This window comes from Dasypus novemcinctus, chromosome 2, assembly GCF_030445035.2.
Source record: "Dasypus novemcinctus isolate mDasNov1 chromosome 2, mDasNov1.1.hap2, whole genome shotgun sequence".
NCBI lineage: Eukaryota > Metazoa > Chordata > Mammalia > Cingulata > Dasypodidae > Dasypus > Dasypus novemcinctus.
The window spans coordinates 105,389,571-105,414,934 of NC_080674.1; the positions used below are offsets into that span (position 1 = coordinate 105,389,571).

The 25,364-nt window shown below is 41.6% G+C and overlaps 1 pseudogene; it reads left to right on the forward strand.

Annotated features, from left to right (window-relative positions):
- The first annotated feature begins 21,983 nt into the window (after positions 1 to 21,983).
- LOC111760186 (small nucleolar RNA U3) lies at positions 21,984 to 22,062 on the forward strand (annotated as a pseudogene).
- The last annotated feature ends 3,302 nt before the right edge of the window (positions 22,063 to 25,364 follow it).

Genomic DNA, 25,364 nt, shown 5'->3' on the forward strand with positions numbered 1-25,364 from the left:
TTCAAAATTTCATTATTTGCAGACAATATGATCCTATACATAGAAAGACCTGAGAAGTCTACAACAAAGCTTTTAGAACTTATAAACGAGTTCAATAAAGTCACAGCTTATAACATCAATGCACAAAAATCAGTAGCATTTCTGTACAATGATGATGAGCAATCTTAGGTGGAAATCAAGAAACAAATACCATTTACAATAGTAAATTAAAAAAACAAATACCTAGGAATAAATTTACCTAAAGATGTAAAAGACTTATACACAGAAAACTATACAACACTGTTCAAGGAAACCAGAGAAGACTTAAATACATGGAAGAATATTCCCTGATCATGGATAGAAAGACTTAATATTAAGATGTCTATCCTGCCAAAACTGATCTACAGGTTCAATGCAATCCCAATAAAAATCAACAGCATTTTTTTAACGAAGTAGAAAAACTCACTATGAAATTTATTTGGAAGGAAAGAGGCCCTGAATAGCCAAAGACATATTGAAAAAGAAAAATGAATTGGAGGAATCACATTACCTGACTGCAAATCATACTACAAAACTACAGTCATGAAAATGGCATGGTATTGGCACAAGGATAGACGCATGACCAATGGAACTGAATTGAGAGTTCCTCATATATACACTCATCTGATATTCTACAAGGCCACCAAGTCCACTCAACTGGGAGAGAATGGCCTCTTCAACAAATGGTGCCTAGAGAATTGGATATTCATATGCAAAAGAAGGAAAGAGGATTACCATCACACACTCCAGATGGATCAAAGACCTAAATGTAAGAGCCAAGATCATAAAGACCTTGAAATGCAATGTAGGGGAGCATCTACAGAACCTTGTAATAGTAAATGACTTCATGAACTTCACACCCAAAGCACAAGCAGCAAAAGAACAAATAGATAAATGGGACTTCCTCAAAATTAAAGCCTTTTTCACCTCAAAGGAGTTTGTCAAGAAAGTGAAAAGAGAGACTACACAATGTGAGAAAATATTTGGTAACTATATATCTGATAGGAAACTTATATCCTGCATATATAAAGAATGCCTATATCTCAAAAATAAAAAGGCAACCATTTAAAAAAATGGGAAAAAGATCTGAACAGATGATTCTCCAAAGAAGAAATACAAATGGCTAAAAAGCACATGAAAAAAATGCTCGAAATCACTAGTATAAGAGAAATGCAAATCAAAACTACAATAAGATACCATCTTACTCCCATAATACCGGCAGCTATCAAAAAAACAGAAGACTACAAGCCATACATTGAAGGACAAATTCTACATGACCTTTCTGATATGAAACAAGCAAACCAAGCTGTCTCAGAGAGCTAGAGACTGGAAAATAAGCTTAAAGGAATTTGGGGGGGAAAGGAAGGTTGCAAGCTGATGCCTACATGGGTGAAGTCTATGATAAGCTGGAGGTAAGTATTTGTACAGGGAAGAGATAAGAATGGGGTCATAGGGATACCTTTGGGTGGGGCTTTGTGGGCTTGAGGGGGGCTAGGATTGGAAGGATGGAACAAATGATCCAAGGAATTAGGGGGAGGGCTGGGGATAACAGTTGAATAGGAAACTCTCAGGTATGTAGTTGAAACTATAATGTTGAGAGCACTCTAGAAAATATAATAAGGAAGGATTATGTGTTTAAGGTACTTAACAGGAGGCATCTGGTACAGGGACAGGCTTCTAGGGACTGTATGAGTGCTCATTTTGTCATAGTGCATTATAACATTGGGTGGAGACCCATACAATGAGTGGGAAAGTGTACCCACATCCTGGGGAGACCTGATGTTCCCAATCAGAGGGAATTGTGTCTCTCAAGAGAATCAATGGCTCCCAATCGGTTAGGGAAGTGTACTATGTCAAGCCCTCCACATTGTTGCAAGTATCTGTAAATCTGGTCCCTCAAGTACTGAAGATTGATTGTCACTGTGGGCCCTGAGGGGAGGGGTAGAGAGGTATAGAATAGATGGAAGCAGGGCAACTGGGGGACAATGGAAATGCTCCACAAGATCATGTAATGATGGATATAGGACATGTTAACTTACACCAAAAGTGTATAAAAGTCTATAAGCTAAAATATAAACCATAATATAAAACATAAGGAAACTAAAAATTTAAAAATGTGTACAGTCTGAAATATAAACCATAATGTAAACCAAAATGGAGCCATGTTTGACAGCTATGTTTCAAAATCTGTACATCAACTGCAGCAAATATAACATGAACATGTAAAAAGATCATTGCTGAGGAAAGGGAAAAGGGTTTGATGTGGGATATATGGGAGTCCCCTATATTGTATGTGTGAATTACTGTGATCTAAAACTTTTTTGAAGACAAAATTAAAAATTAAAAAAAAGGATGTAGACACTGAGGAAGAAATGAAAGAAAGTGCCTTACCGTTGTATATACAGGGCAACACCTATTACAGTGATGAAAGGCAAAATGTTAAAAACAAAACTTTATAATATTTTTCATTTTTTAATACACCAATTTATTTTACTTTATTTTAGTATTTCTAAATTATTATGTATTATATTTCTAAACTTTAAACCCATCACTATATTTCAATTTCCTATTAATAGGATTTGGCAATATATTAGGGTTCGTTGGACTTACCCAGGTCAGCTAACAGGAAGGTGAAGATGGTCAACCACCACACCAGGGAACTAACAGTGCCTACAACTGTAAGCAGAGGAATTGCATCCATCATCCATGTGGAATCTAAGCCCCCTCTTGACCTAGAGGTGGAGAGGACATCACCATCCCAGGGTCCACAGAATGGAGGAATAAATTATGGACTAGAAGGGACTTATTGATATTCTATATAAAACTATTGTGACTAGTAATAGAAGAAATTTTAGCATCGAGGTGGAGAAAGTGGCCACAGTAGTTGCTGAAGGCAGGGAGAGGGAAGAAGAGATGTGATGTGGAGGCATTTTTGAGACTTTAAGTTGTCCTAAATGATATTGCAGGGTCAGATGCTGGAATTTATATATCCTGCCATAACCCACTGAATGGACTGGGGGAGAGTGCAAATTACAGGGTAAACTATTATCCATTTGGTACAGCAGTGCCCCATGTGTTCACCGAGGGCAATGAGTGTGCCACAATGATGGGGGAAGTTGTTGGTGTGGGAGAAGTGGGGTGGGGAGGTTTGGGGTACATGGGAGCCTCTTATGTTTTTTAATATATAAAAAAAAGAAAAAAAAAAAAAGAGCCTGGTCATAGTTGAGATTTAAAAAAAAAAAAGTCAGCTTGAGGAAAGGCCAGTTGTTTTGATATAATTTGGAGAATTATATCAGGAGAATACCTGGAAATATTTTGGTATTCAAGCACTCATGATGGACAAGTGGGGTTGCTTCTTTTTTTCAGAAGAGTGACTAGAATTAATTTATAAAAAGATTTAGGGAATTGGATTTGGCTCCACTGATAGAGCATCTGCCTACCATATCAGGGGTCCAGGGTTCAAACCCAGGGCCTCCTGACATGTGTGGTGAGGTGGCCCACACACAGTACTGATGTGCTCAAGGAGTGCTGTGCCACGCAGGAGTGTCTTCTGCTTAGGGGAGCCCCACGTGCAAGGAGTATACCCCATAAGGAGAGCTGCCCCACATGAAAAAGAGTGCAGCCTGCCCAGGAGTGGCGCCACACACACCGAGAGCTGATGCAGCAAGATAACACAACAAAAAGAGACACAGATTCCAGGTGCCACTGACAAGAATACAAGTGGATGAAGAAGAACACATAGTGAATGGACACAGAGAGCAGACAATGGGAGGGGGTGGGGGGCAGGAAAGAGAAATAAATAATATTTTAAAATCTTTAAAATAAAGGTTTAGATGGTAACTGTCATTCATTTTCATGTTACCTTTTTAGTTAAAACAGAATTGAGGGAAGCAGGTGCAGCTTAAGCAGTTGAGTGTCTGCTTTCCACATGGGAAATCTCAGCTTTGATCACCGGTGCCTCCTAAAAACAAAACAAACAAAAACAAACAAGCAAACAAGCAAAAAAGCCAGCTCAAGGAAGCTGATGTGGCTCAGTGGTTGATTGCCAGCTTCCCACATTTGAGGTCCCAGTTTATTCCCCAGCCCCAGTACCTCAAAAAAAAAAAAAAAAAAGAAGAAAGAAAAGAAAACAAAAAATCCAGAATTGAACATCTAATCACAATAACTTCTATACTCTTCCTTGGTTTTACACACACACACACACACACACACACACACAAACACACATATAACACAATTAAAGAAATTACTAGTTTACTTAGTCTTTGCTGAAAGCCATTTCATGATAACAATTTAGCTATTATGATGCTATAATTTAAATTAAATTCAAGTAGAAAAATGAGTTTTAGCACAGTATGCTGGAAAGGAATACAATATATCACTGTATAAAAGGAAAAAATTATAAATTTAAAAGGTACCATTTATATCACATTCACAAAATAAACGCTGAAAAGATTTTGAAAAGAATGCCTTGCAGAGGGTATATATTCTATCACAAATAGGTTGCTATTTCTGGCAAATAATTTTACTTTTTAAAATAGTAGGAATTATGTATTGTTTCAAGTACTCTAAAACTTGAGAAGTATAATTCTGAACATGAGAAACCATGTTGTGGTTACAGTGTTCCGGTTAATTTACTGTGATTAGATATCACTTCAGCATCAATGATAAAAGTCAGTACGTGTTGATAAACGTTGTGGAAAAGAAATCCAAGGGAAGTGTGAATATTTATTAGCAAGGACACATTTGATAATTCTGCCACCTTCTGTTTTTAATGTTCCCTACAATTGTTCTGCTTCAATATTAAATTAATACAATTAAATCTCTATTTAAAAATATATACCATTAGTTTATTCAACACAGGCCAATAACTTTATTCTTGGGACACTGCTGGCTTTCATTTATATATTGTCATCAATGTAGACAGATATAGTTTTATTAGTCTCTTTTGAACTCTACTAAAATGTATACGGAGAGTATATATGCAATACATTTAAAATCTTGTAAATAAAGTTACATAGTTTTATCATTTTCCATAGCTACTTAACTGTTTTCTTTTTTTCACTACAATTTTCTTTTTACTATATATGCTGGTTATAACTGGAAAGGCAGTTTTACCACATAAAACAAATATTCCTGGAAATTTTATTAGCAGAGTGAAGTCACACAAGTAGAATAAAATATGAGAATTTTATGTATCATACACAACAAAGAGGAGTTTGAACAGGCACTAGGGAATCAGATTTATGAAGCTCTATGAAAGCAAAAATGTTTTTCTTGTTGAAATGCCTTTTGCATATTAATATACTAAAGTTTTCACATCTCTTTCTCTAACATTTTCAGCACTCCCATTTTAAAAAAAGTAATTTCATGACTGTTCTCATAACCATATTATCATCGAAGAAACAGAATAATATGAAGTAATCTATGATTGTGCTATAAAATAAAGCAAGACCAAACCTTTTCTCCTTAGGACATTCTTACACCTGTATGGTATTAACAGTGTAAAGCATTTGAAAATTATAAAAAAATCGACGTGATCGGGTATATTAAAGACCCTCTTTTTTTTCCACCACATTGAAAATTCCACCCACTAGAAAAGTGGCTACAAGATAGAAATTATTTGAAAATAACTCAATGAGTACTTGTAGGTAAAAAGCAGCAAATGAATTCCATTAATTGTCGATAATTCCTATCTAAAATGCAATCTGTTTTTCTCGGAATGATTCCTCCAATTATTGTGACTTCATAAAAGGGTTCACATGAAGATTACCTGGAAACAGATTTTGAAAGATGGCTTCGGACAAAACTGTGGTGTTTGAATGAAAGGCTGAATATTTTAACTATGTTTTTCCAGAAAAAAGGAAAGCCACTAAAATATCTGAATATGATAATAATAATATAATCCAAAGAAAACTGGAAGAAAGACAATTTTGGGGAAAAAGTATTTAAGACACTATCAAAATTATACAATTACAATGAAATAAATTTAATTGGATTGTGATTAAAAAAACAGAAATAATGCATTTAAGACAAAATACACAGAATGTCTTATTAGTAGGATTGAATGACCTATGTGAAATAAGATCAAAACAAAAAAGGGGAATCCAAAATTTCCCTAGATTTTGAACTAGGTGATCCAGAGAATGGTGATTTGAAGAGTGAACGGAAGATAAATTTTATATTAAGAATGTTGGTTCTAATGCACTAGTGAAGTTTATTTTAAAGGCACTAGTGGTACAAATGTACAGTAAGCTGCTGGAAATTAAGGGCTGACATTGAGGAAATTTATAGGGAGTATAGATAGCTTTGATGAGACTAAGTGCTCAGTTAATATGGTATCAGTAAGTGTCACTGACAAAAGATACAGAGAAGATAGAAAATAACAGCAAGGCCATCTTAAAACAAATTATGTCAAACAAAAAAAGTATTATATATTTTCTGACAAACTTGGAAAATATGTTCAAAATAAATCTAAAATTTAGGAAATGAGAAAATCATGAGAGTCCTGAAAACAAAGGAAATTTGAAAGTTTTTCGTAAGAGAAGTAAAGAAAATCAAGAGGGAGCCGCCTTGTGACAGTTCTTTGGGGACCCTGGCACTGGAAATTCATTAGATATGAGACTTCCTTCACCACCAAGACAGTATCTTGAGCCCATGGATTTCTTTTGTTCCTTGCTAAATCATATATAACTATGACTTATATAAAATTTATTGTCAAGCTTTCTGAATGTAAGTGTAAAAGGGAACTTTCCTGATCAAAGTTGGCCATGTGATTACCCAAACAATAATTTTATTCTCTCAGTATAAAGACTTCACAGCCACCATGTAAGCGACATGACCATGATAATTCATAACAGCTGTCTTTTATGTTTAAAATATTTCCCCCAAAAAGATGCAGTAACTACTTTAAACTTAATGATCATTAGTAAAGTCCTTTTAATTTTGCCTTCATAGCTTTATAATTGTATGCGTCATCTTATGTCATCTCAAGACTCTAAATTATTCTGTCCTGCTCAGTGTTTTGCCTCCATTTAAACATCCACCTTACAGACCTTGTTGGTAGGCCACCTCTGTTCTCTGGGTCCTTTTGTAAGCACCTTATTGTCTTTTAGCAAAGAATTAGAACATTTACATGCAGATGAAAACATTCAATTTCCAAAATTTCTATAAGAATACCTATCTAATTTGGTGAGGAAATTAAACAAATCAAGACAACTGAAAATATCCTTCACAATTATGCCTCATTAGATCCTTCGTCAGTCTACTACCTATAAATATGACTCAACCTTGTTTACAGAGTCTAAAATAAGATGCTAAATAATCATGTTTAGTATGAAATACCAACTTCTATTATTTAAATGGTTATGTGAAGGTTATAGTTTTTAAAAATTAGTTTGGTAGTTTTTATCTCTTAAAAACTTAAATCTCAGATACAAATTTACAAAAAATGAAAAGATAAGGAATGTTACACAAGTGCACATAATTAATTGTCTTCTTCATATACACTCATTTCTCTAAACATTCTAATTTATTGAAGTAAGACAAGTTCTTAGTTCTTATTAAATATCCCTACAGAGACCATTAAGGATACTATTCTAATTTGTTTCCCTTGCTGCAAAACTAAGTACAGCTAATCAGGAGGGTTTCAGACTTGGTAGGACTTGGTCATCACTTGCAATTGGAAATTGGCAAAGCCCTTTGATCAGAGAATGGACCAGGCAAAAGAGATAGGGCAAAGGATAATAAAAATGACATGCTATATTGCTCTGATATACATAAATTGTGAACATTTCAGTTTTAAATCCCTTTTCTAATAGTTGGAGAATAATCATCTAAAAAATCACTGCAATGATAAATTGGCACAAAAACTATACAGATCGACAATTAATTTTAATTAAAGATTTTCAGAAAAATGTGTTTGGCTTTTAGTAATAGAATTAGTATAAGTAAATGACACAAATGCATCCAAGCAATCCATAGGCAAAAAAAAAAAATGTTAATTTTAATGACATCCTGCTGATTTATACTCATACTATAGATAGAAAGCATATGGTCTAGCTTTGCTTATCTCAATCTAATCAAGAGCACTACGGACATTTTATGCTATGAAAAAAATCAGTGTTTCTGATTAATATAAGCTGCTCAGCTTGGTTCAAGCTAAGTTCAAAGCCAATGCCATTTATTAATTTCAATGCTTTTATTTATTAAATTACAGAGTGAATTTTAAATCTCAGGCATTACAGGATTACATAGTACTATGAAATATAGGAAAATGATCATAAATATAACCTATATTCTTCCTTTTGAAATAACATCTGAGACAGTAGGTTATAAAAGAATAATTAGAATTAATGTACCTCCAAATTTGTCTTAGTAATATATTATTAAATGAATACCTTTAAATTACGTAAATCAGGAAAATTGATATACATAACTATTTCTAAATTTGGACTTTCAAAATAGTACTGTAACCATTATTTATCTAAAACATAATATATCTACAAAGAATCAATTGAAGTTGAGATCTGGGGATTATTCCAAGCATTTATTCAAAGTATGTCAAATTCTTTGTTCTTCATTATCTAACACAATAAAAAATCTTCCTTCTACTCTCCTTCACTTACCATGTATATTATTTTGCAGTAAAATATTTTTGATCATGTCCAATGTTTCCTCTCATTGACAGAATAAATGCCAAATAACTTACATTACATGACCAGTTTCTCTAATCCTGAATTTCAGGACTCCCCCTTTTTATTATCCTTTGCCCTGTCTCTTGCCTGCTCCATTCTCTGATCAAAGGGCTTTGCCAATTTCCAATTGCTTTCTCAGCTGCCACACTGGCTATTCAAGATTGCAGTTACTTTCAGTTCATTTAACCAGTTATGTAATTTGTCACCACTATGCTTTACTTCACTGTCCCTTTTTCCCCTACTCATCTTCCAATAATCAGCTCAAATATCATCTCATTTCTGTAGATGAATTAATACGTCTTCATTTGTGTTTTCCAAACACTTTCTATAAAATTCCTTATGAATAGTATTATTTTGTATTTCAATTATTTGTTATATACTTGCTTCTCATAGGATAAAATGATGTGAAGGATATAATTATGCTTATTCCATCCTTGTGTAATATGGATATGACTATTAAAAAAGAAATGAGAGGAAGACAATGGGGAAAAATAGGAAAACAAACCACCTTTTAAAATAAATATCAGAAAAGAGAAATTCAACTAACTGGCTAGATTAAAACCAAATATATGTATTCAATATGGGTGCTCAAATATTCTTCCCAGAAAGCCAGATAGTATATCAGTAATTGTAACTCAAAAAACAATAGACAAATTATTACAATTCACAAAATTTTCACAATAAGTATATTTGCATCTTCTCTCTTTTTTTCTTTGTTAGTCTAACAAAGGGTTTGTCAATTTTGTTGGTCTTCCTAAAGAAACAACTCTTGGTTTTGTAGGTTCTCTCTATTGTTTTTGTTTTTGTTTTTGTTTTGTTCTCCATTATATTTATTTCTGCTCTAATATTTAGTATTTCTTTCCTTTGGCTTGATTTGGTATTAGTTTACTATTCTTTTTCTAGTTCTTCAAAGTGTCCAGTTAGATCTTCAATTTTAGCTCTTCCTTCTTTTTCAATGTAACCATTGAGTGCTATAAATTTCACTCTCAACACTGCCTTTGTGGTGCCCAACAGGTTATGATACATTGTGCTCTCATTTTCATTTGTTTCTATATATTTACTGAATTTTCTTGAAATTTTTTCTTTGATCCATTGATTGTTTAAGAGTGTGTTTAATCTCCACAGTATTTATGAAATTTCCCCTTTTCTGTCCATTATTGATTTCCAGCTTCATTTCATTAAGATCAGAGAAAGTATTTTATATGATTTCAACCTTTTAAAATTTACAGTCCTATCTTGTGACCCAGCATATGATCTATCCTGGAGAAATATCCATGAGTGCTTGAAAAGAATGTATATCCTGTTTTGGGGTGCATTGCTCTATAGCTACCCATTAGGTCTAGTTAATTTATCATATTATTCAAGCTCTCTGTTTCTTTCTTTACCCTCTGTCCAGATAGTCTATCCAATATTGAGAGTGGTGTAATGAAGTCTCCAACTATTATTGCAGACACATCTATTTCTCCCTTCAGCTTTGCCTGTGTGTACCTAATGCATCTTGGGGCAAACAGGTTAGGTGCATAAATATTTAGTATAATTATTTCTTCTTGGTGAATTGACCATTTTATTAATATATAATGCCCTTCTTCATCCCTTATACCAGTTTCACACTTAAAATATTTTGTCCAATATTAGTATCACTACTTCAGCTCTTTTTTGGTTACTATTTGCACGAAATATATTTTTCCATCTTTTCACTTTTTTTAACATTTTTATTGAAGTATATCATTCATACACGAACTTGTATAAACAATAAGTGTATAGTAAATATTGTGAACTTACAAAATAAACATACATAACATCACACAGGGATCTCATACATCACCCGTCCACCAATTCTTTGCATTGTTGTGAAACATTTGTTACAAACTATGCAAGATCATTGTCAAAATACTATCGTCTTTATCTTAACATTTGGTGTGTTTTTTCCCCAACCCATACTATTTTTTAAAAATATATTTTTGTTACAGATATAGTGAACTTGCAAAATAATCATACAGATGTGTAGACTTTCCATACAACTCCACACCCTAGTGGAACATTTGTTACAGATTATTACACAGTATCATCAGACTATAACCAATCATGGTCCATACCATACATTTGGCACAGTTTTTCCATACAACTCCATTATCAACACAGTACAGCTTTAGTATTGATGGAAGAATATTATAGTATTGCTGTTAACCAGAGTCTATATGGAGAAGCATCTTTTCACTTTTAAGCAGGTTGTGTTCTTGTGTCTGAGATGAGTCTCTTGTAGACAACATATAGAGGCTCATACTTTTTGCCCACTCTTTAAGTTAGAGATTGAAACAGTTTTCAAAAACCTCTCAAAGATGAAAAGCCCAGGACTAGAAGGTTTCACAGGTGAATTCTACCAATCATTCAAAGATGATCTAATGCCAGTCTTGCTCAAGATCCTCCAAAATATTGAACAGGAAAGAATACTACCAAAGTCATTCTATAAGCCAACATTACCGTAATACCAATAACAGATAAAGATAATACGAAAAAAGAAAATTATAGGCCAACAACTCTAATGAATATAGATGCAAAATACTCAACAAAATACTTGCACACCAATTCCAAAAGCATTTTAAAAGAATTACACACCATGATCAAGTGGGTTTTATTTCATGTATGCACGTGTGGTTTAACACAAGATGGTCAATTAGTGTAATAAGCCACATTAATAAATTGAAGAAAAGTTACATGATCCTCAATTGATGTAGAAAAAGCATTTGACAAAATATAGCATCCTTTCTTGATAAAAACACTCCGAAAGATAGGAATAGAAGGAAGCTTTCTCAATATGCTAAAGTGCTTATATGAAACACTACAGCTAGCATTGTACTCAACGAAGAAATACTGAAAACTTTCCAGCCGAGATCAGGAACAAGAAAAGGATATCCACTGTGATCATTGTTATTCAGTATTGTGCTAGATGTTCTAGCTAGAGCATTTGGGATAGATAAAACATATATAAGTCATCCAAATAGGAAAAGAAGAAATAAAACTTGCACTATTAGCTGATAATATGAGCCTATAACTAGAAAATCATGAAAAATCCACAACAAAGCTAGTAGAACTAATAGATAATTTTAGTAAAGTGGTGAGATACAAAATTAACATGTAAAAATCAGTAGCATTTCTATACACTATTGATGTGCAATCTAATGAAGAGATTTTTAAAAATCCATTTATAATAGTGAGTAAAATAATCAAATATTTATGAATAAAGTTAACCAAAGACATAAAGGACATGTAGTTAAAAAACTACAAAGAATCGCTAAAAGAAACCAAAGAAGAATTAAATAAATGAAAGTTCATTCCATGTTCATGGATTGAAAAACTAAATATTGTTAAGATATCAGTTCTACCCAAACTGATTTACAGATTCAACACAATCTCAATAAAAGCCCCAACAATGGAAAAGCCAATTATCAAATTTATTTGGAAGGGTAAGGAACCCCAAATAGTCAAAAATGTCTTAAAATGAATAACGAAATTAAAGGACTCTCACTTCTGGACTTAAATTCATATTACATAGCTTCAGTGGTATAAAACAACATGGTATTGGCATAAAGACAGATACGTTGACCAATGAAACTGAGTCAAGAATTCAGAAACAGACCCAAGTGACTTTTAACACAGCAGTCAAGTCCTCCCATGCGGCTGGGGCGGCTTGCACCCCGACGCTGACGGGGGGTTTGGAGGGGTCAGCTGGCTGCAAAGGCGTCTGAGGCTGCGGCAGACAGCCTCAGAGGGGCTCTCAGGCGTGGAGGACGCGCGGCGAGGGGAGAAAGAATGCCGCGGAGACCAGGTCTGGTACGCAAGTCCGGTTTATTAAGGAAGTGCAGTGGGTTATATAGAGAATGAGGAGGGCGGGGTAGAGCAGGAGGAGTGAGGGCTACGGGGCGGCTGGGGATTGGCAGAAACTTGTGGGCGGACTTGTGGTTTTGTGCTGTTAGCTGTTGCTAGGGAAGTGGGCAGATTTCAGGTTATGATGCAACATTTGCCCCTTTTTCTCTTTTTTATTGGGGGGGGTATAGGTGAGAGGTTTGCTTGGGTGTGTACTTATGGACGTGTGCTGACTATGTTGGCCGCTAACAGGGGGCGAGTGGCAGGTCCAAAGAGTGGCAGGCAAGCAGAACAGACCAGCTGTGCTACACGTGAGTGGTGGGCTGTGCACTTCCCCCACTAGGTGCGGCTACGCTTGCCATTCAGACTCGGGCCCGCCCCGCCCCCTGCTCCCTATTGATTGTCAAGCAGTTCTAGGGTGGTGGCAGCTGGGGAGGGGAGTGAAGTTGGCTGTTAAGGTGGGGAACGTGCGGGCTGGGGGAGCAATGGGATGTGTTGCGGGGTTTTTAGGTGTTGGGTTGTCCTTGATTTCTTCTTGGGGCGGGCTGAGCAGGGCTCGTTGGGGGGGCTGTCTTCAGTGGCGAGCTGATGGTACTGGATGCGCACGAAGGACGTGAGGATTGCGTTGGTTTGGTCCTTGGCGAGCTGGATGATCTTCTTGACAGCCCAGGGCCCTATGGTAAGAGCTAGGAGAATTATTATTAGCGGGCCTAGGAGAGGGAGGAGGTATGGGAGGAGGGTATGGAAGACTCCGGAAAAATAGTTAGCGGCTTCACGCTCTTTTTGGCGCCGCTCTAGTCCTTCTCGGACCTTTCTTAGGCTGTCCTCGGCAAGGCCAGTAGAATTGGCGTATATACAGCACTCTTCTCCAAGGGCGGCACAAAGGCCTCCCTCCTTGAGGAGGAGAAGGTCAAGGCCCCGGCGGTTTTGGAGAACTACCTCAGAAAGGGAATTGAGAGAGTTTTTAAGATGGGAGATAGCGACTTGGAGGTGGGAGATATCACTGTCGACAGCTTGCCTGAGGGAGGAAAGGGAAGAGGATTGTGTGGTAAGAGCAGCGATTCCCGTGCCGGCCCCGGCGAGACCTAGAAGGGTAGCAACTGTGAGGATGGTGAAGGGTTCTCTCTTCTGGAGGTGAGCAGGGAGTTTGTGACTCTGGAGGGCGGAGAAGAACTCTTCGTCACTGTGGAAAAGGACTCGAGGGGCTAGGAGAATGAGTAGACAGGTTTCATTGGTGGCGTTGAGGGTAGCGACGTTGAGGCAGGGGGTTAGTCCGGTGAAGGTGCAAAGCCATTGGGAGGTGTTAAGGGGGATTAAGAATTTGGCGGAAATGTTGGGAGAGGAGTAGTTGGAGCAGGCATTTAGGAGGGGATGGGGACCTTGGCGAGAATGAACACAGCGCCCTGTGGAGGAAACAGATTGAAAGGTTAAGGGGATAGAAGAGGCGTTCCAATTGCATTCAGCAGGATTATGTTCAGAGGATTCAGTGAAGGCGAGGTTAGTGGCAACGGGCTCATATAGAGGAAGAGAGGGAGAGAGACAAAGCCAGCAGTTTGCAGTTAGGTTGGGGTGGGAGATATTCAGAGAGATGTAGGTGGCTCTAATTAGGTTAATGAGAGGGCTAGAATACTGAGTAGGGGGTAAGCGAGACTTGGGGTTGTGGGAGGTAAGGGGGGCAGTAGCGAGGGGGGTGCTGGGCGAGGGAGAGGGTGAGGCGGAGTGGGGGGGAGAGGGAGGCTGTGCCTGTGGAGGATTGAGAACCTGATTTGGGCCCACTGGGATGGAACGTGTGGGAATCGGCTCTTTTTTTATAATGATAAAGGCACCGTAGTCGTAGCCGGTTGCATACAGGCGGACTCCCCACGTGCGGCCAGACAGCCAGACTGGATCTAGGGGATTTTTGACTCGTAGGGTGACGGAGCGCCAGTTTGCGCCGCTGTGGATGAGCTTAATATAGGGGTCTTTGTTAGGGGCACCGGACCATCCGTAGGCGATGGTCTCGCACCCCCAGGAAGGGCAGTAATAGTGTGCAGGGTCATGGCATCCTCTGGCGGTGGATGGACAGATGTAGAAACCTGAGAAATGGTTATCATTGGGGCCACGGCACTCTTTGGGGAGGCCCGCACCGTACGTGGCTGCAGGGGTACGCCTGCTGCGGCGCGATGGGGGTGAAGTATAGCAATGAAGGGAGCAGCTAACGAAGGCACTGCTATAACTGGACGTGTAAGCTAGGTTGGTGAGATTACAGATGTGCACGGTGAAGGAAGGAGCGCTTGCAGTGACATTTGCAGTGAGGAGCTTTTCCTGCTGCCAAAGGGTGAGCGTCCAGTTGAAGGGTTGGTGTGAGGGGTAGGAGAAGATAGGCGGGAGAAGAGGAAGGAGGAGGAGAAGGACTGGGTACAGACGAGCTTCAGTCCTCTGCTCCATTGGCGTAGTCGTCTCGGGGGGTGAACGAAGAGGGGGTGCTCGGTGGTGGACCGTTGCTTGATGGCACAGGCGCAGCGTTCTCTGGAGGTGCTGGCACCGGCGTGCGTCGGATGGCGGTAAAGGGTGCCAGATCGTCGGGTGAAGGGGTGTGGTCCGTTGCAGGTACTGTGGCAGGACGGATCAGACGAGCTGGGATCCACAGGGGCTGCGGCTCAGAATCTGGAAAGACACAAGCAAAACCTCGCCCTTGGGCAAGGAGGGGGGCTGGTCGTTGCCAGCGGTTAGTTTGGGGGTCTTTCCAATGGACAAGAGGGGCTTGGGTGGGACGCCACATGGGGCCCCAATGCTTGTGGGTGGGAGAAAGGCCTTTCTTGTCAAATGTGAGCAAGTTCAAGTGAATTAAGCAGGCGGTAACAACGTCTCCTGGTGGCTTTAGAGGAGCTTCGTTTTGCTCTTTGTGAATAAGGAGCTTGAGCTGTTGGTTAATGCGCTCGACGATGCCTTGTCCTTGTGGGTTGTAGAGAACCCCGAAATGATGTGAGATCTTGTACATTTGTAGGAAGGCAGCAAAGGCGGAGCTCCGATAAGCGGGGCCATTGTCTGTTTTGAGGTCCCATGGAACGCCCATAAAAAGGATGGCTTGGCGTAGCGCACGGATGGCGTGTTTGGCTGTTTCTCCTGGAAGGGGCAGGGCGTAGCACATGTGCGAGAAGGTGTCGACGGCAACATGCAGGAACTTGAGTCTTCCAAAAGAGTTGACATGAGTAACATCCATTTGCCATCGGGAGTTTGGGCGAAGACCTCGCGGGTTGACGCCCTGTGGCTGTAATGGGCCGAGGGGTAAGAGAGGTGCGCAGGTGCGGCAAGAGCGCACGAGGTGCTTACAGGTTTCCATGGGCAGATTGGGAAAGAGCTTATGAATTGAGCGCGCTGAGAAGTGGAACTGCGCATGCAGTAGCTTGGCCTGGTTGACAATGTCCCCAAGATAAAGCGGCCAGGGCACGCTGTGGTTGGCAAGTGCGGTGTGCCGTGGTTGGCATGTGCAAGGCATGCTGTGGCAGGCGAGCGCAGTGTGCTGTGCTGGTGACGCCTGAGCTGGTGATGGCTGGACAGCGCGGTCGGCGGCTTGATTTCCAGCGGTTAGCGGGCCAGGGAGGCCGCTGTGACTTCTGATGTGAGTGATGAACCAAGGGTGGTCTCTGACTTCTAATTGGTGCTGGAGGAACTGAAGCGCCCTATCGATGGCTGTATCCGTAGGGAAGAAGGTGGCAAGAGGCAAGGCATGGCACACCTGCAGGGTGTATAAACTGTCTGTGAAGATATTGAGCGGCTGGTTGGGGCAGGTGTGCAGAGCAACAGCGACTGCGAGCAGTTCTCCGACTTGGACGGAGAACGCGTTTGAAAACACAAGGGTTCGTGGCGTTGGGGAACCAGGTGAATAGATGACTGCAGCATAGGAGGTCTTTGAGGCATCTGTAAAGGCCGTTACTGCGTGTGGAAGAGGTTTCCTGGCCGGCAATGGATGGAACGGAGTGGAGAATGCGAGTCGCGAGAGGCCTTGGAGAAGTCGGTGATGAGGATAGTGGTTGTCGAAAGAGCCTCTGAAAGTTTCAGCGAGCACTTGCATGTCCACGTCGTGGATGAGCAGGTTGGTAGTAGCCTTGGCGTCAAAGGGCCAGACGATTGTGGAAGGAGGAACTCCGTAGGTATGCACACATAGCCCTACAAGGTCGGAGGCGAGGGCGATCCATGCCCTTGTGAAGGGGCAGATTTTTGGGAGCTTACTCTTGGAAGTGTGTAGCCAGAGCAGTGGCCCGTCTTGCCAGAGGAGTCCAGTGGGCGTTACTGGCGTGGGAAGAACCAGTGCGAGGATTGGCAGTCCTGGGGCGTAGCGCTCGAGGCGGCAGGCCTGAAGGGCCTCGTTGACATCCTGCACAGCCGCTCGGGCTGCTGGAGTGATGACGATGGGGCGGGTGACTGCGTCGGCTGGAAGATCCTTAGTCTGGAGGAGCTCGAAAAGAGGCTGAAGTTGAGCCGTGGTGATGGGGAGCGCTGACCGAAGCCAATTGATTTGGCCGCAGAGCTGCTGTAGCTCCGTTAGAGACATCTTGGGCGACACCTGTAGCTTTGGTGCTACTGGCTTAACATGGTGGTGAAAGTGAAACCCCAGAAATTGAAAGGGGGATTGAAGGCGAATCTTGTCAGGCTGAACAGTAAGTCCGATCTGTGAGAGATTGTGGAGAAGCTCCGAGACGAGAGTTTCCAGCTCACGAGGATCCTTAGCGGCAATGAGCAGATCGTCCATGTAGTGGATGATGTGGGCGCGCCTGTGGGCCTTCTTGCGGAGTGGATCGACTGCGCGATCGACAAAGAGTTGGCAGATGGCCGGGCTGTTGCGCATTCCTTGAGGGAGGACTCTCCATTGGTAACGCTGGGCTGCACCTCGATGGTTTGTTTGAGGCACCGTGAAGGCGAACCGTGGGCAGTCTCGTGGATGGAGAGGAATGGAGAAGAAGCAGTCCTTGATGTCGATGATGGCCGCGTGCATGTGCTGAGGGACAGCGGTGGGGTGCGGGCACCCTGGCTGCGGCGATCCCATTGGCTTGATGTGCTTGTTGACCTCATGTAGGTCATGGAGAAGGCGATATTTGCCACTGCTTTTCTTGGTAATAACAAAGACAGGTGAATTGTAGGGACTAGTGGAAGGTTCAATGTGTCCTGCCCGTAACTGCTCTTCGACGAGAGTGGAGAGGGCTTGCAGTTTGTAAGATGGCAAGGGCCACTGCTCGACCCAGATGGGCTCCTCTGTGTCCCATTCCAGAGGGATAGGGTCAGGCGTTGTGATGGGAGCAGTGGCCCCCGCTAGGGGGGGGGCAGGCTGAGCGAGAGGGCCTCAGTAGTGAGGATGGCTCCCGTTTGGCTGAGGATATCTCTTCCCCAGAGAATACCACCAACGGTGGAGAGGATGAGGGGGCAGAAGCGACCGTGCCGGCCCTCTCGGTCCTCCCATTTGATAGGAGTGGCGCATCTCCAGGACTCGGCGGAGCCTGTGGCCCCAATTACCTGAGGCCCCTGCTCAAGAGCCCAGTGGTTGAAGGCGGCGATTTCAAACGGGATGCAGGAGACCTCTGCACCGGAGTCGAGCAGTCCCTCTAACCATTGCCCTTCGATTTTGAGCTCCATGACAGGCTTGGAGGAGCTTCTGATGGGAACCGTCCACATCAAGGCTTGGGGGCTCTCTGGTGGGTGGCCTCTTTGGGGCGGGGCTGAGGCTTGCCCCGCTGGGAGTTTAAAGGTTGGCGAGGGCTTCGAGCGGAGCGGCAGTCGCGGGCCCAATGATATCCTTTTCTGCATCGAGGGCATGGGGTGGAAGGCCCTCTCGGGCGGCTGCCGGATGCTGGGAGGGGTGGTCTCTCGGTCTGCAATTGTGGGCAGTCTCGGGCGAAGTGGCCCGTCTCACCACATCTGAAGCATCCGGAAGAAACGGCTAGGGCCGTGGCGATGGCTTTGGCAAGGCTAGTGGCCTGCGGGTCAAGGTTGCGGCAAGCCAAGACCCAGTCATGGATGCCCTTATCCCGCATGGTGAGGATAATCTGCCGGCAAGCATCGAGGCATCCTTCAACGATGAGATCTTTGGCGAGAGCGACCTGGGCCTCCTCTCCGCGGACCTTACGCTGGCAGGCCTCGATGACACGGGCGACAAAGGTAGCGAAATCTTCGTCTTTGCCCTGGGTCATCTGGGCGAGCTTTTGAGGTCTCGTGGCGGAGACATTGCGGAAGGATCGCAGGGCTAGTTCTCTAAGCCGGAGCCAAAAACCGGGGGGCGCATTGAGGTACTGCACAGGATCGGTGAAAGTACCAATGCCTGTGTACGCCTCTGGGGGGTCCTGGATACCCGCACTGGCATTCTCGGCGATGCGCCTCTCAGCCTCTGCCTGGAAGTGGCATCTCCATTCCACGAACTGTCCTGGGGCCAGAATGGCCCGGGCAAGTGAAATCCAATCATAGGGGAGAACAAGTTGTGCCCCAAGTTCCTCGAGCAGCTGTTGGGCGTACGGACTCCCGATGCCATCCTCCTTAACTGCGCGTCTAAGGTTTTTAATTTCATCAGTGGTGAAAGGGAGCCATTGCTGGGGGCGCGCTTGAGAGGGCGCCGGGTTCAAAGGGAAGAGGTGAGGGATGGCCCCTGTCATGGGTGGGCCGGAGTGGCCCAGCCATGTGTCTGAACTGGTCCAAGGCCTGGACGCTGGTGCCGGCGGAGCGGCCAATGGAGGAGGAGGTGGCGGCCATGTTGTCTGAGAGGGGGGACAAGATGGACGCAGAGGAGTTTCCGGTTGCAAACAAGATGGCTGCGGAGCAGTTTCCGGCGGACAAAATGTCCGCGGCAAGGCTTCCGGTGATTTATAAGATGGCGGAGGCTCTCCTTCCGCCCTGCGCCAAGATGGCGGAGGCTCTCCTTCCGGTTTGCGCCAAGATGGCGGAGGCTCTCCTTCCGCCCCGCACCAAGATGGCGGAGGCTCCCCTTCCGGTTTGCGCCAAGATGGCGGACGCTCTCCTTCCGGTCTGCGCCAAGATGGCGGACGCTCTCCTTCCGGTCTGTGCCAAGATGGCGGAGTGACCGGAGAGGCGGGTAAAGAGAGGCGGGATTTCTGCCTGAGGGCCCATACTTCCTCCCCTCAGGCGAAGAAGAAGGAGGAAGTGTGCCATCTTGGTGGCCAGGTGGGAATTTCCCCCTTTCAAGCGAAGAAGAAGGAGGAAGTTCGCCATCCTGGCGACCAGGCAGGGACCTCCCCACCTCAGGCGGGGAGGAAAGAGGAGGCTCGCCATCCTGATAATGGTCGTCCCGAAGAGGATGGAGCTCAAGGTCGGCATTGAGCTGACTAGATAAGGACTCAGTATCTGAGTCGGGAGTGTCCCCCTTATCAGGGTCGCAGTCGAGTGGCCGCGCAGCAGCCCCGGCGGAAACCTGGTAAGCGTCTTTCGGGGCAGGCGCGCCAAGGAGGCAGGCGCGGATGGCCACAAGCGTGGGCAGGAGGCCGGGGGAAACGACCTGCCCTCATGCTCCATAGAGGAGGTGACGCGGTCAATGAGACGCGAGTAAGTGTCTGGGCTCCAAAGGTGGCAGGTGGCCAGCCACGGATTGAAAGGCAGGAGGAGATCCCAGTACTTTTGCAGGTGGCGGAGGGAAACCCTAACGCCATTAGTGTGTAGGAGGCCAGCAAGCGCTCTGACTTGCGGCGCTTGGCGGGAAGATAGACGCCCGCCCATTTTTCTGCCGGGGGCCGATAACGGGGGTCCTTACCTTGAGAGCGCGGCGAAGGGGTGGGAGCGAGGTCCCACGGGGGTGAGGCAGTGGTCACGTCGGACCGGACTTGAACTGCCACCACGTTGGGGCGCCAGTTGCGGCTGGGGCGGCTTGCACCCCGACGCTGACGGGGGGTTTGGAGGGGTCAGCTGGCTGCAAAGGCGTCTGAGGCTGCGGCAGACAGCCTCAGAGGGGCTCTCAGGCGTGGAGGACGCGCGGCGAGGGGAGAAAGAATGCCGCGGAGACCAGGTCTGGTACGCAAGTCCGGTTTATTAAGGAAGTGCAGTGGGTTATATAGAGAATGAGGAGGGCGGGGTAGAGCAGGAGGAGTGAGGGCTACGGGGAGGCTGGGGATTGGCAGAAACTTGTGGGCGGACTTGTGGTTTTGTGCTGTTAGCTGTTGCTAGGGAAGTGGGCAGATTTCAGGTTATGATGCAACACTCCCAGTTGGACCAGAACAGTCTATTCAACAAATGGTGCTGGGAGAACTGGATAGCCTTAACCAAAGGAAAGAAAGTGAGCCCCTATTTTACCCTTACACAAAAATTTAAAAGTGACAACCTTAAAACTTGTAGAAGTGTAGGAAAATATCTGTAAGATCTTGTGGTAGACAGTAGTTTCTTAAGACTTACACCCAAAGCACAAGTAACAAAAGAAAAAATAGATAACTGGGGCCTTCTAAAAATTAAACACTTTTGCATCACAAAGGACTTTGTCAAAGGCTGAAAAGGTAGCCAACCCAATGGCAGAAAATATTTGGCAATCATATACCCAATAAGGATTTAATATCATGATATATAAAGAGATATCAGAACTTAGCAATAAAAAGACAAACTACCTGATGAAAAAATGGGCAAAAGATTAGAAAAGACAATTGTCCAAAGAAGAAATACAAGTGGTAAAAAAAAAAAAAACATGAAAAAATGTTCAACATCTTTAGCAAAATGCAAATAAAAACTAAAATGATATACCATTTCATAGCTATTAAATTGGCCACTATTAAAATGTCAGAAAATTTTAAGTTTTGGGGAGGATGTGCCCAGATAGAAATGCTCATTCACTGTTTTGGTGGGAATGTAGAATGGTATAGCTACTGTGGAAGTCTATTTGGCAGTATTTAAGGAAACTGAATATAGACTTGCCATGTGACTTGGCAATACCATTACTAGGTATATATCCAGAAGAACTGAGAGCAATGACATGAACAGACATCTGTACAAGGATGTTCATATTGACATTATTCATGATTCTCAGGTGTCCAACAACTGATGATGGATAAACAAATTGTGGTATACACATGATGGAATATTATGCAGTAGTAAGAAGAAATGAAACACATGACAACATGGATGAAAATGGAGGACATAATATTGAGTGAAACAAGCCAGACACAAAAGGCCAAATGCTGTATGAATGTGCTGTTATGAACTAAATATATTGTTATTTACTCTCTGTGTATATAATAAATTCATGGAGCTATTAATTAGAATACAGGTCAACAGTGAATATAATGTGGGTAAAGTATAGAAAACTGCATGCAAATCGGTGCAGAATTTGTAAAAGGTTTGCTTGTAAATCTTTGGAAATGAATAGAAAAGGTGAAAGCACATCATAGGGCTTGTAACTAATAGAGCTATTATATGGGAATGACAAGTGGTTGAAAGGGTAATTCTAAGACTATACTTTCAGGGATCATTTCTATAGTTCATTACTAAGGTCATGTATATTACTAGAAGGGAAGCTAAAAAATGTAAGATAGGACTGTATAACATAGTAAAACCTCATATAAAATACAAAAAGGGATATGTTTCATATATGAGACTGTTTTTAAAATATAAATACAAATAAACTAGAGAAATGGAAACAGAATAGCAGCTAGGTACAGCAAGGGAAGCATAGAGATATTAAGAGTAGTTGAGTTTTGTGTTTGTTTGTTGTTTATTATTATTAATGGAACAATGAAAATGCTCTAAAATTATTGAAGCAATGATAACTTAGTAATTATACCAAACACCATTGATTATACACTTTGGATGGATCTATGCTTTATTAATATGTATCAATAAAATTTATTTGTTAAAAAATCACATTGAGCATAAATACTTACCAAAGTCATCAGACTCATATTCTTGACATCCTGTAATGTTCTTTTCACAGTCACCTATGAAGTAAACAGTGAAATCTGTGTTAAAATTCACCTTTGCTTGACTTATTGTTGCTCATTTTTCCTTTGGGTAAAGCAAAGCTTTCCTATATTTGTTCTTTTTTAATTTACTATTTGTATTAGTCAGCCAAATGGGTGCTGATGCAAAGTACCAGAACTCTGCTGGCTTTTATGAAGGGTATTTATTTGGGGTAGAAGCTTAAATCACAAGGCCCTGAAGACTTCAACTCAAGGTACCATGAAATGTACTTTCTCACCCAAGTCTTTTGCCACATGTGAAAGCAAGATGGCAGGCAATGACTATGAGGGCTCAGCATTCTCTTCCTCTTAAGGGCTTCTTCCTATATGGTATGTAGGCAAGCATAAGGCTTGTGCCTCTCCCTGGGGCTTGTTTCTTTCCAGGCTCAGCTGCTCTGTTCTCTTCACTGTAGACTATCAGGCTCATCTTTCTTCCTGGGCCTCTGCCATGTCTAATGAAGCCTTCTCGCTTTCCTCAAGTATCGGCTCTCTGCTTCTCTGTGTGTCTACTTCCTTGTGTGAGTCTGGTTTATCCCCACTGAGGGGTGGAGACTCTACCCTGCACGCCCTAATGATGTGGTCAAATAAAAGCCCTCATCTTGATTTAATATAGTAAAATTTAAACCTCTGAATCTAATACAATCTAATACTCTCAGAGGAACAAACCAGTTTAGAAACACAATCCAATATCTATTTTTGGAATTCATAAACAATACCAAACTGCCACACCGTTAAAACAAGATGCATGCATTTTCAAGGATGGCAATTGTAAGACTTCAGAGTCTTTTGCAGCCTCATATTGAACCTCATACTGAATAGCCTGGATGGAAAATATTGTACAGAAGCAGAGAATTAGATGAAGAGAGAATTCTGGATTTCTAGACTTGACTCAGCCAATGAATTGGGTTGGTGACCTTGGGTAAGTAATTCAACTTTTCTGTGCTTCAGTTTTCTCAAGTAGATATTGATGAAATGAGACTGATGTCTGTGATCCTTGGCAGTATTGTAGTATCAATTAATTGCCTTAGATTAACTGTTTAAACTTTGATAGTTTAAGCTCTATTTTGACGTCATAAAAATGTGCTATCCATTGACTTTAATGGTGTCCTTCCATTATAAATAATGGTCAGGTACACTACCTGCCATGCCTTTCCAAATGATTGATTAAATGCAAAGATCATTGACATCCTTTGTAGGCTTAGGGCCTGGACATGTGGACATACATTAACTACTTGTGCATCTGTTTTGCCTGAAGCATAGTTTCAGTGGTTCCCCCAACTTTTACAGAATAAGCCTAGGAGACCAAATGGAGTGAGCTTTTTGGTGGGTGTGCAGTGGTATATCAATGTGTTTTAATTTTTATTTTTATTTCCCTGATTACAAATGAGGCTAGGCACTTCTTCATATGTTTATTGATGATTAATTATGTAATCTCTGTGAAATGCCTGTTGAAGTTTTTGAAAACGTTATTTATTGTATTTTGTATTGGTATTCTCTTTAAGAAAATCTTTTTTTCTCTGTCTGCAAATTACCTTTTTACTTTCTTAATGGTATCTTAAGATAAACAAAAATTCTTAATGTAATTGGAAACCAGTTGGTCAATCTTTTCATTTTTGGCTAAAGTTTTATTTAAAAATTAACAAACTATTACCTATCACAAAGTGTAGTAGATTGGATTAAATACTCCAGTTCAGAAAATGTTTTCCATTTTAATCTGCATTCCTGTGGGTATGAACTCACAGTAAATAGGACCTCTTGGAGACATTATTTTTAGTTAAGGTAACCTGAATGAATAATGGTGGTTTTAATTCAGATTACTGGAGTCCTTTATAAACAGAAGAAATTCAGACATAGAGAAAAAGGGAGGAGATGGGAACTGAAAGTCAACAGAACCTGAAGAGAAAGGAAAGGACATTGCCATGTGATAGGAAAGTCAAGGAACCCAAAGATTTCTGGCCATTCAGAATGTTCAACTCCAATGCCTTGATTTGGACTTCTGGTCTCTGAAACTGTAAGCCAAATAGTAGGCCAAATCATAATGTGGTATTTGTCATAGCAGCCTGGAAAGATCCAAGGTCATGAAGATAGTCAAATATTTTGTCGTCACGAAAGTTTAATATTTAACCTTTTACATTTTGATCTTCAATTCATTTTGGAACTAAATTTTTCATATGGTTTGAGAAAGGAGTCAAAATTCTTTTTTCCCATAATGTTATTTTACACTTATAGCACATCCCAATGCAAATGCTACATTTTCATCAGAAATACTTAATCTTTACTTAAGTATCATATTAACTAGAGAAGATTTTGGTGATGATGACATCCTGACTCATTCATTTATGATATCAAAATTCCAGTATATTTCATGTGTCTTTCCATCACTAATGAGATTATATTCTGAGGGTAAAATCTCTTCATGTCATCATTGTCAAAATACAAAAAAGTCTATTTTTTAACACCGCTGAGCCTACTGATGATACATAGGATGGGCCACTTTTTCTCCACTGCTTGGAGTAAAACTACCATATAGTGTCCCAAGTGACTAGAAACAGGTGCACTATCCACCAGAAAATGTAGTTTTTAGACTGCTCCAAAAAGAAACAAGAATGAATTCAGAAATGTACATTTATATTTTCAGTTGTATTGTTTTTGATAGATTTAAATTATAAAAATAATCTAAAATGAATGTTATTTCATGTCCTCTATAAATCCTCCTTATAACTAGAAAAATACCTTTGTTAAGGTTCAGAATATATATATTTGGACTTGTTAAAACTTATCCATGCCACTAAAAGAACTGTAAAAATAACTTTATTGGGTAACTTTTAGATGGCTTCCTCTCTACCTAGTAATAAAATCTTCAAGGAGCAGA